The sequence below is a fragment of the Mastigoproctus giganteus genome, chromosome 2 (genome assembly GCF_048544385.1).
Source record: "Mastigoproctus giganteus isolate SK-2022 chromosome 2, ASM4854438v1, whole genome shotgun sequence".
NCBI lineage: Eukaryota > Metazoa > Arthropoda > Arachnida > Uropygi > Thelyphonidae > Mastigoproctus > Mastigoproctus giganteus.
In genome coordinates, this window is record NC_143576.1 from 179,441,811 (window position 1) to 179,454,314 (window position 12,504).

Below are 12,504 nucleotides of genomic sequence, written 5' to 3' on the forward strand. Positions count from 1 at the left end.
AGTCTCTAGAGCTAAGTTCCGGTCAACCCTTCCCTATCTCTTCCATCATGCAGTATGATTGATGACTTTTGAGGTTATGATGAACATCATGGCGAGATCCAATATTCTTTACATTTCGAGGATACAACTCTAAAACGGTGTTCGCAGGCCGGCCGCTAGTTAGAACACCGGAACGAACCTATTGGAAACCCTCTAGGAGGCGTACGGATCAACTAGTGTATAATCTTGCTACCTCTACTCTGTCAAATAGTGACTGGAGGGAGTCCGAGAAGCGTGTATGCGGGGAGTATTGTAGAGGCCACGTTATGTCAACGATCTGAGTATATTCTTACCATGTGCACGCCATATCCAAAAATTAAATTACATCATACAGCATGTCCTACACACTTTTTCTTACTATTGAATACGCCATGAATTGTCAAACTAATAGAGCAAGCTTATATGCGAAAAGATCTAAACTTCCCAAGCACTTCCTAATTCATTTCACAAATATACGTGGTCTCAATTCTAATCTCAACGATGTCCATTTCCATTTGCAGTCTGCCAAACCCCATGTACGTTTTCTGACAGAATCTCAGTTATCGGTTGATTCAACTACTGCTCATCTCAGATGCCCAAATTATTCGCTGTATGATTCCTTTCTCCTCAAAGGTGGTACTTGTGCATATGTCCGTTCTGATATTCACTGTCAGAGACTTGACAATTTGGAATCTACTCTCTTTGATCTTCTCTGGCTTAAAATCTCTCTACCTCATTGTGTCAAATTCATCTGCTGTCTCTACCGTTCTTTCAACCACACTAATCACTTGGAGCTCTTTGACTTCCTCTCTTTGCAACTCGACTTTCTCCACTCCAACTTTCCTAACAGTGATGTAATTTTCTTGGTGATTTTAATGTTGACAACTCCAGCTGGGTTCCGTTTTCTAGTCACACCGACCCAGCAGGTCGAGATGCTGAAGCTTCTGCAATTACTAATAACCTTTCACAGATTGTTCATTTATCTACAAGAATACCGGACAATCCTAATCACACAGCCAATATGCTTGATCTTTTTTTCACAAACAACCATTCTAAGTACACATTTGAAGTGAAATGTCCTTTAGACACCTCAGGTCACAACTTGGTGATTGTCTCTTCTCCAATGGAGCCTTTATCTCATGGCTATTTTCAACTTCGTGTTGTTTGCATAACAAGAATGCAAAATGGGATGATCTACGAGATTTCTTTTCTTCTTTTCCTTGGTCGGATTACTGTTTCAAAACTTCTGATGTCAACGTTTGCTCAGATTGTGTCAGTGAAATTATTCTTGCTGGAATGGAATCCTTCATCCCACACTCCACTTTAAAATCTCGTCCTTTATCTAAACCTTGGTTTTCCAATAAATGTGATAAGGCTGTTAAGAGAAGAATGTTGCATATCGTAATTGGCTTGTTTTTAATTCTTCAGTTTCATTTTCTGCCTACACCAAAGCTCGCAACAATAGTAAAGCAGTTATTAATCAGTCCAAACAAGAGTTTGAACAGGCTAAGAGTAGAAAACTTGCTTCTTGCTCTAATGGTATCTACCATTGTGGTCCCTTGCCAAAGCAATTGGCAGAAACTTTTCCCCATATCTGCTCCTACCTCTTCCAAACCAGATGGTTCTGTTATCACTTCAGCCAGGCTTAAAACTGACATGCTAGCATCCCATTTTTTTCCAACTCATATATTAATGATCATGGTAAAGCACCTTCCACCATTCCCCACACGCTCCATTCAATGCCTCCTGTGGTCGTCCGTCAAAAGGATGTCAGAAGGATTTTGACGAATCTTGATGCAGAAAAGCTCCGGGTCTCGATGGTATTTCTCCACTTGTTCTCAAAACCTGTGCTCCTGAACTTACTCCTATTCTTTGCCGCCTTTTTTCACTTTCTTATTCCAAAGGTGTTTTTTCTTCTGCTTGGAAATTTGCTCATATCCAGCCAGTTCCTGAAAAGGGTGACAAATTCCTCCCATCCAATTATTGTCCCATTGCAATTACTTCTAGTCTTCCTATAGAAATGGAGAAATAAATTAATCACCAACTCTTAAACTGCCTAAAACACTCCGCCTGATCAACGATTGCCAGTATGAATTACGTCAGTGTCGATCCACTGGTTATATTCTGACTTATGCTACTCATTTATTACAAATTCAATGGAAAATTTCGGTGAAACACAAGCAGTTTCTCTTGTCATCTCAAAGGCTTTCGATCGTGTTTGGCATAAAGGTCTTCTAAACAAGCATCCATCTTATGGTTTGCCAACTCTTTTTAGTAATTGGTTATCCAGTTTTCTCTCTGATCCCTCACTAATGGTGATAGTAGATGGCTCTCTGTCTTCTAACTTCTCCACTAATGCCGGTGTCATCCAAGGTTCAGTTCTTTCCCCAACACTTTTCCTCTTGTATATATTAATGACCTTCTTCCATTGACTGGAAATGCTATCCATAGTTTTTCCGATAATAGCACATTGCTTTCCACTTTCCATTTTGAGAAACCTTGTCCTGTTCAATCAGTTACCAATTCCTTAAATGTCGATCTTCAGGTAATTATCCAGTGGGGCAAAGGCAACTTAGTTGATTTCAACCCTTCTAAAACTCAGTCTTGTCTTATATCCCGCAAAACGGATTCTTCTGCCCCTATGCTTATCTTTAGTGACACTCTGATTTCTAGGCAAAATGATATATCTCTATTGGGGATTACCATGACTTCTAATGTCTCTTGGCAAAACACATTAAAAATATTGCTTCCTCTGTATCTAAAAAACTTGATTTTCCCTTTCGCTGTCGGCGTCACCTTTCTTCCAAACAGCTGCTCACTCTGTATAAATCGCAAATCCGCCCTGCCATGGAATATTGTTCCCACATCTGGTGTGGTGCCCCTAAAACCTCTCACAGGCTTCTTGATTCCATTCAAAAGAGGGCAATTAGGTTAATTAATGATTCATCTCTAACAGAGTCTCTCCTCTCGGCTGTCTCATAGATGTTGCATGCCTCTTCTACAGATACTTCCATGGGCACTGTTCTTCTGAATTGGCTTCTAAAATTCCCCTCTCTCTTTCAAAACAATCCGAACACGTGCTGCCACCAGCCAATATCCATTTATTGTCCAACTTCAAACTCACAGAACCAACTTTTCATCTTCCTCGTTTATTCATTCAACTGCCATTTTCTGGAACAACCTTCCTTCATACGTATTTCTTGAAAATTACAGTTTACAGAAGTTCAAGTCCAATATCATCAAATATCTTCTTTTGTCTTCTCAACTCCAACCCAAGCACGGTACTAAGTACTACAGGTACTAATCCCTCTCGTGTTTGTGGTTACATAAAAAAAAATTACTGAAACTCCAACGAATAAGTATTGTAGTTGCACTCTGCCAATTTCTTTAAAAAAAGCTGAATGTTCGGAACTACCAAATTCCAGTTGTTTTCTTCAGACGCTGTGATATTAAAATAAACGTTTACACGTCTCCACGTCTCAGCAGCATAGGTCAATATAGAGAACAAATATGCACTATTTATCAACGTTTTACACTTCATAGGAACTCATCTAGTCCATAACAAGTTATTAACATTACAGAAGAAACTCTGACTACCTGCTATTCTAGTTATTTCCATATCTAGCCTGCCATCCTTTATTAATAAACTCCCTGGATTCTTAAAATTATCCACCATCTCCAACATTTCTTTCTTCAATTTTACACCTTTTACAATCAACCCTACCCCTCTGTCCATCACCATTTCTTTGCTTTTCTTGTCACTTATTATCTTTAGACCACTCTCACCAACTACTCTTTCCCAATGTGTTAGTTTCTCTTCACGTTCTTCCCCTAGTTTACTCAAAGGACAACATCATCTGGAAACACGGCTGTTCCATAATATGTTTTACCATCCTGCAAGGATATTGTCCCTGACAGCAATAAACAGTACTGGTGACAATAAAATACCCTTTTGAAAACCCTTGGACAATGAAAAGTAATCTGAATCCCCGAGGTTTGTCCTCGCAAAACTTTTACACTTTAAATACATATTTTTAACCTTCACTACCTCCTCCCTATCTTACCATTTTCTCCAAACTTGCCCACACTTTTTCTCTTTTCACACTATCATATGCCTTTTCAAGGTCTAAGAATACCAGAAAAAAAGCTCTCGGCAAACTCCCTAGCAATTCAATCGTTGATCTTTCTCTTCTAAATCTATGCTCTTCTTCTATCGTTCTCTCTTCTGTTTTAGTCCTTAAACTTGTCTCAAGAATTTGCTCAAAGATTTCAGCACAGTAGCATAATACGGCGATTCCCTGTAGTGTTTGAATTCTATTATGAACTCTTTCTTAAAAATTGGTAAAATGATTCTTCTTGTCCAATCACCTGGCATTCTTTTCTCTTTCGAAACTAGGCTGATAATATCATAAATTCATTTAGTGCAATACTGCCACCAGCCCTAGTAACTTCCACTGGTAACTCATCTATTCCAGGTGATACGTGAACAATAAACATACACATATTATTTTTAATTTCTTTTACCCGTTCTTGACAACACATACTTGTACGTTTGTTCCTTCTAATATTTCAAGCTTTTTTCAAGTTACAAATATGATCAGTCTGTTTGTCAGGTTTATCAATTTCTTTGTCAGGTTAACTGGTATTTTATTGCCGAGGTTCATAGGTCATGTACAAATTTTCTTTGATAATAGGCTCACTTAGGAATCCGTTCATAATGGTGACGTGTTTTCTATTCTCCGTAATACGTTGTTTTGAAGCAATATATTTTCAATTTCAAATTTGAAGCAATATATTTTCTGTTTCTTCATTCTAGTTTTTCAACTTACAATTAGTAGTCTGAATTTAAAATTTGATGATCTCAGAAGCCTATTTACAGTTTCCAAGTTATATTCATTAGAAGGTACAGATAGTTTGTCGGCAGGACCATTTATCTGTACCTTATTTAGTTTTCACTTTATTTATTCTATTGGTCTACATTTTATCACAAATTACTTGCCTTTATACACTATGATAGTATTTCAGAACAACACCCATACTCAGAACTATACCGTGGACAGCAGTAGTTAGCAGTCTGCTTTATCTTTTGATATTAATAAAATTGACAATTATGACGTGACTTAAAGGGTAAGATTATTTTCTGATCTCAAAGATAACTGGTGTTTTTATGACTCTGAATGCTCCCTTGATATTCTGGATAGTCTTTCTTTCTTGTCAAGAGGCCTGTCTTTTCCTTTCATATATGTTTGTTGTGCAGTAACTTTTAAGTTTATAGTAAAAAATCTTAATGTTCACAGCAGAATAAACTTTGCATTTCCCATGTATCATACTACTTTTAAACAAATGATAAGACTAATAGGTGAGACTTTGTTTCACCTTTTCCCTGGTGAAACAAAGAGTGAGGAAGACACGCTCATATTTTAATTAAATGAAAGGTTATTGCGATGCCATTTGCTTGCAAGTGGTGCAACACCAGGTAACTCATTATGATAACAAAGTTTGTTTTCCACTGACAATTAAATTAACTAAGCAGTTGAAAGCCTACTAATTCAAAAATATATGAAAGGTAAGATAGTCCACCTAACTTTGTATAATTACTGTTTTGCTTTTATTAAAGCAAAAGGTGATACCACTGTACTTTTTCAATACATTTTCCAAGACCTTTCCAAACTTTTTGACGCAGTTACTATGATGTTCCAAATAATTATTCGACACCCAACCAAGAATTTCCAATCATTCGATACCACACCTTTTTTTATTTCAAACTAATGGTAGATGCAATTTATGCAACTTCCCTTGTTTCGGACCACAAGAATAATATGGAAATTAGAGTGAAAGCAAAACCCCATGACATGCCAGGGCAGGTCATGGGGTTTTGTCAATGATATATAGGAATTTTGCTAGCAGGGAAAAGGAGGTGATCATCCCTCTGTATAAGGCAAGGAACAGTTCTTCATGTGACTGACAGACTTGTGTCCCAGACAGAAGTATTATACTCTGTTTCAACTTAAATTGATTGAAAGAGAAAGATGCGATGCAAAGTCTCCTCACGAAAAAACGGCATAATGTATTAATACGCCCTACTTCCATCTGCCCTATAACCTTCTGGTTTTGTTACAATAAGATAAAAATATAAATTAAAAAATATGTATCAGTCTTTTTAACTGATTCACTTTTATAAATTTATGTATTTAATATTTTGCCTAAAACTTCTCTTCAACAGTTTCCTTTTTCTGAGAAGCAGAGAGTTTTTAGATCGCAGTATTGACGATAAAACTTCACATGTTGTCGTTCATATTAAAAATTATTATACTGCATTCCCGACACAAAGAAAAAGACATCGGTCCCTAGAGTAACCTCGTGTGAGAACCACCCTCGGAAAAATAAAATATAATTAAAAGGGAAAAACTTTCTTCCATAAAACTGCATACATTCAACAGACTGACTCGTTTATATAAAGTTAAATTCAAATACCGTAATAATTCTATTAATGTCAATTCTTTTAATAATTATATTAATGTCAATTCTTTTAATAATTCTATTAAAGTTAAATTATATTTTTGTACGTCAGGTTATTATATAAAACTGTTTAAATGTTTTTTTTCTTTGTTTATCAACCTAGGGTGAAACAGTGTGTAGTGTCTATTTGTAAAGTACAATACCACTTCAACAAATGAGTAAAAAACTCAATTCCGACTTATCTTTAGCGAAAATTTTACATTAAGTAACCCGGTAATTTTTCAAATAGGCGAAAGCACCTGCCCATCAGATTAGTTATGAAACATAATAATAATTGTAAGGATAAAAATGTATTTGCTACTCACAAATATTTGCAAAGGAATAAACTATATATATATATATTTTTTTTTAACTAAGAGAACTGCAACTTACGTGTTAGCCTTTCTCTGTAAGTTAATAGACGTTCCGAAAATCGAGACTCATAAGCTATGGACAAACTACAGAACTTGTTTCCGTATACTGCGGTTCATTCCATGTACATACAGGAAATGACACAAATAAAGCATCATTTTATGTAAATCTTTCAATGCGAAACAACACCGCCTTTTGCGAAATTTATACTGAATATTCAGAACAGACCTATCAGATCAGATTGCTCATATTTATATTCCTTCCGGTGTGTGAAATAAACAGAACACATTCTGAATACGAAAACATCTCTATGCACATATACACGTTTCAAAATTATATAATTCGTTCTTTACAGATACCATATTTCAACCGAATATTTTTAAAACTTGTACCATTTCTGATTGCACGACAACTGCATTTATTTCATAAACATTCACTGCTTTTCAGTTTTGAACTAAATTGGCAGCTTTTACTTAGCAAAAGCGACAGCCACTACGATCACTTTTATTAGGATTCATTAGGTCATCTAAAAGACATGAATCATTTTATAAGGATTCATATCTTAGTTCATCTGAAAATCGAAAACTTGAGAATTAATTTTAAAATGCAAAATCTGTATGTGGGGTTTTAATAGTTATACTTTTAATACTTTAACTGAATCGAAAGTGATGTTATTAATCGCTATTCCGAATCTATATAATTATCCGAAGTACGTGCAATACTTTTCTATTTAAACTGCCCTCTCGTCTCCTTATGATGTATCGCAACATTTTTCAACCTTTTTCAGACACACACACCTCTTTCATATTGGAGGTAGAGGCAACAGACCAAAAAATAATCTTAAAAACTATACGTGGAATTGTACAAATAACTGATTTTTAAATACAATGATATGTACTCACATTTAGTAAACATTGAACACGTTAGGTTGTTATAGCCATACCTGTACTCCCCCGCTGTTAATGAGACTGTTGCCTACCGCAAAAATATCATGTTTCATTTTCGATTCTCGCGGACTACTTTCAAAATCATAAGTGGCCATCGAATCACAATTTCGGAAACTCTTGTATAATGGATCCATTGCTGTATTAATGGCATCATGTAAATTCTTTGAGATCAAATAACACCGTAAACTATCTGTGTTTTTCTCTCATTACAGTCGTGCAGCACGCTGTCATCTTGGATAGTTTGACTACAGTAAAACCTGACGTTCTCCATTTCTAATGCTCTGAGATACCCGCCCGATGAAACGATGTCTTGGTGTTTATTATTATTATATTTTTCTTATTATAATTATAATTATTATACCAGTTTCCCAGCGTGATGGAGAGGCGTCCGCGTCTCGCCAAAGGGGACTTGAACGGGGGTCCATCAGGTTGGTGGTTTAGTGTCGTTACCACTGGGTCATCAGTCTCGGTGGTAACGACGCTTTCACCTGATTTAATGATCAGGAGAAATCGCCTTTCACAGATTCATCAACTGATGAGAGTTCTCTACGGATTTTCTCTCTGTAAATCTTATCTTCGCTGAATTAACCGGATGGATGCTTAATTTGTTGAAGATTTCTAGGATATTGGCGCAAAACATACCTATCAGAGAATTAAGATTGGTAATAGTTAGCGAAAGAGGGAAGCAAGAGTCAAGATAATCTCTTCTCGCCATCTTTTGTCCAGAGATTAAGATGTTACAATTGGAGCATCTATATCCCCCCCCGTTAGGATAACTGGTAAAGTGAAGCTAATTTTTGAGTCATCCGATATTTCCAGGGAGTGGTGTCCAGATTTCCTTTGAAGGTAGAATTGGAAATATTAACAGGGTTGCCTACCACCCTGTTCATTCATCCCATAACCAATATTCTAATGCGATGTACTTATTCAGGTGAGAGGCTGGTGCAGAAGAGCACATTTCAGAAGCGTAAAGCGGTATAGGTCTAAGACACCTCCAGATGTACCGGCAAATCAGAGCTCGATTAGGCACTCCCACGAACTCTCGTGGTACGGCCCACAATGCTGTGTTTATCTTCTTTCTCGTCTTGCCAAAGTGAGATTGGAAATTGAAACTTTCTTCCCATGGGAATTCTAATGTATTATAGTGTAAGAACCATTCTTACATACTTATTAATATATTAAAATTTACCATTTTTTTGAAAAATATCTAATGTTTAAAACAAACAAGCTCTCAGCAGAATTGCTTGTGCTGTGTACATTTCAATAAGGACCGTATTAGCGTAGCAGCAGGAGGGAGGGGCTGACCGAACAGTAATATGATGGGTAGGCCAGTTTTGATGCGGTACTTGTTTACAGAATGTAGGGCTGTACCAAACTGACGGCAGCAGGGGACAAAAAACGCCCACACCCTAGAATGGTTTCTGACTCCATCTAAAGGGAAGACCCGATATCAGAGAGCACACCGTGTTCGAGTGATAAACAAAGTATAAACGGGCCGGCTCGGAAGGCACTCTGAACAATTTCAGGGGCGGTGTCTCGAAAGGAAGCGTGACTGAAGGGTAAGTAGTAGCGGACAGGCCCAGATAAAATTCAAGTGATGATGTAGCGCCCGGATGCTCTCATCACAAAGAAGGGAGTTTGACCTACCAGAATCTGGTTAAAAACAATGGAATAAAAAGAGAACGAATGAAAAAGGAGATAGAGCTGGAGGACTACCAAATGATTGGACAAAAATAAGGGAGTAAGAAGGAATGAAAAGGTGATGCAGGGAGCAGACGATATTGAGAAAACAGAGTTCTGAAACCTGAAAGGAAAAGATCCGGAGGAGAGTCCCAGGGACAGGCATGAGACAGTGGCAGAAAGGCATTTTGGGAGTGCGGGAAATGCGTACGGAAAGTCCGATCATGTTAGTTTAGTGGGTAAAGGTAATAGCGAAAGGCAGACTGATCAGCGTAAGGAAAGCCAGTTCGAGCTTTAAAAGGAAGGCTAAAATGAGACAGTAGCCCTGGAAGAAAGTCCTGAATGTGGGAAGATCGACGTGGAGGCAGAGAAGAGCCGTAAGCCTAGCGGATCAGCAGAAGAAATTGGAGAGGAAGCACCTGTGAAGGATCGGAAATCAACTACTCTTCCAGGTAGAGTGGGAAGAGACCAAGTAAGTCAGTTTAGTGGATTTTACTAATGAAAACTGTGTTATTAAGAAATCCATGGGAGAAAATTGGACAGGACAGTTTGAAAAGTACTGCAACGTGATGACTACTATATTGTAAGGATAGGAATAGGATATAATAGATATATATATATATATATATATATATATATATATATATATATATATATATATATATATATATATATATATATATAAATATATCAGTTATTAGAGGTATTGATATTGAATTTAAAGAAACGTAAAAGCTAGAATTGATATCATGAATTGTCTAATTGCTATTAACAGAGTGAATTGTATTCAGTAGATATTTTCTCCTTAGTGTATGTAAGAGAGAGTGAAAAATTATTGGAGTTATTCAGTATATGTTGGAAAGGATATATATATATGACCATATAAAATTGTATAGGATAGAATATTTAAGATTTTGTATTGAAAACAGTGGAAGTCTATGAATTGCTAAAGAAGAATGATTAAGAGCGGACATCATTTCATGTATAATAATAATTACTGTGTTGTAAAATTTTGATATCATGAATAATTTAGAATGTGTAAATAATTGTTGTACAAATGGTAAATAAATTCTTGTTATGTTAATTCTCATTGTTTCGTGTTAATAGACTGACACTTCAGAGCTATAGTAAGTAATAAGAACTATCTAAACAAGGGAAGCAAGGAAGCAAGTATAAAGAGAAAAAATAATAAAAAAGGCCTCAGTACTTGGATCTTCTGATTAACAAACAAGATAAAAATTAATGGAAATAATATATTATGCAGCAGGTAGCATGTGGGCCTTGGAAGGGAAGTGAGGACCCCTGTTTAAAGGAATAAAGAAATAAAAACAACAGCCTTTGTGGTTCCAAGGTAACGGGGAAAAGAAATAGCCAGGGATAGAAAGATAAAATTAAATATATATATATAAAAAAACGAAAGAGAATAGAGAATAATAATATAAATAAACATTCATTCGTTCCACTCCCCCCCCCCCCCCAGTAGTATATTTGCGGCGATCGAATAAAAAGGGTGATGTCTATTTGGTGTGACAAAAACACTCGGAAAGGGAAAATGGGGATAGGAATGTGATACATGCCTAATGAATCTGATGAGTACAACGAACATTGTGCAGAGAAATAGAGTGGCCAATAAATCAGAATATCTTGTATTGTGGGATTTTAACTCTCCAGATATCGACTGAAATTTGTGAGTTGGTCACCGGCACACTAGCAAGACTTTTGTGGATTTATGGGTTAAGTCAAGCCTGTTCCAGCAATCAACTGCCCGCAGGCTAACGGCAAACTGGCTCACATCTTTGGAGTGACCACAGGTGCGAAATGGGAAGTTTTTTTTTTTTTTTTTTGGCTGATGCTGTACGAGCTTTCTTTCTTGCATCATATACCTCAACAAATGGTAATGTTAATGCCACTGGCAACAATCAAAGGTGAACCAAAAAGTCATCGTAGTCTACGATTATGAGGACATTTATTTCCACTGATTGTGTGCCACTTGAAAGCTCAATAAATGCAGACTACGATGACATTTCTTAGTCAAAATTCATCAGACGTGGCCACCCCATGAAACGCAATGTGTACATCTGGTTTCTCTGATCACCTGTTGGAAGCACTACCTCATCCCCATTATTGCCCTGATATCAGTCCTTCCAATTACGATCTATTCCCTAAGATCAAGGAACGAAGCGTAGACAAAAGATTTCTGTCTTTAGAAAAGTTGAGTGCAGCTGTAACCAAAGCAACAACTTAACTTCAAGAGACGGTTAAACGGCATTCAAAAATTATCCGAACGTTGGGAACAGTCATAAGTTTTTTAATATAAATTGAAGGTTTTTAATGTACATTATGTTCTAAAATAAATTCATTTTAAATTTACTGCTTTTGTGAGTTAATTTTCGTGAATAACCCTCGTACTCGTACAGTACCACAAAGGGGGCATAACTCTTCCTCGTCCCCGTACATCGGCAGATCCTTCTTTCAGAATTATATGTGTAAAATAATAAGAGGAGTATACCTCAATATAGTACGTAGAACACTTCCGTATGATACACTCCAGAAATTAAAAGGAAAAAAACGAAAAAATCGACAACTTACCGGTACATTATGGTAAAATATAAATAATTAAAAACCAATTTAACACAATTCAAATCAAATTAAAACAATTAAAAATCAATTAAAAAGAATCTAACAAAAATATTCAAAACGATTTTTCTGTCTTTAGAAAAGCCAGAAAAGACAAATATTAACTTATCTGTCTTTTATAAAAGACAGAAAAGTTAATATTAGAAAAGTTAACACAAATTAATGACCTGGTACACAACATTTCTTGCGGTGATTGCGACTCGTCTTATTAGGGTTCGACCCGATTTTCTCTTAATATTCGTGAAAATCAACATGAAGCCTCAGTTCGTGCTTCTCGTGCAGCAGCTTCACAATTAGCCTTTCATGCCATTAAGGAAAAACATACTTTTTTATTTAATGAGGCCAAAATACT

General features: G+C 36.4%; 1 protein-coding gene across 1 annotated transcript in view; it reads right to left on the reverse strand.

Moving 5' to 3' along the window:
* LOC150089791 (uncharacterized) overlaps positions 1-7,018 on the reverse strand; it is a 34,034-nt gene extending 27,016 nt beyond the window's left edge. Inside the window, exon 1 of the mRNA XM_090368816.1 lies at positions 6,910-7,018. The gene's annotated coding sequence lies outside the window, so the exon portion shown is untranslated. The remainder of the gene's footprint in view (positions 1-6,909) is intronic.
* Positions 7,019-12,504: the final 5,486 nt, after the last annotated feature.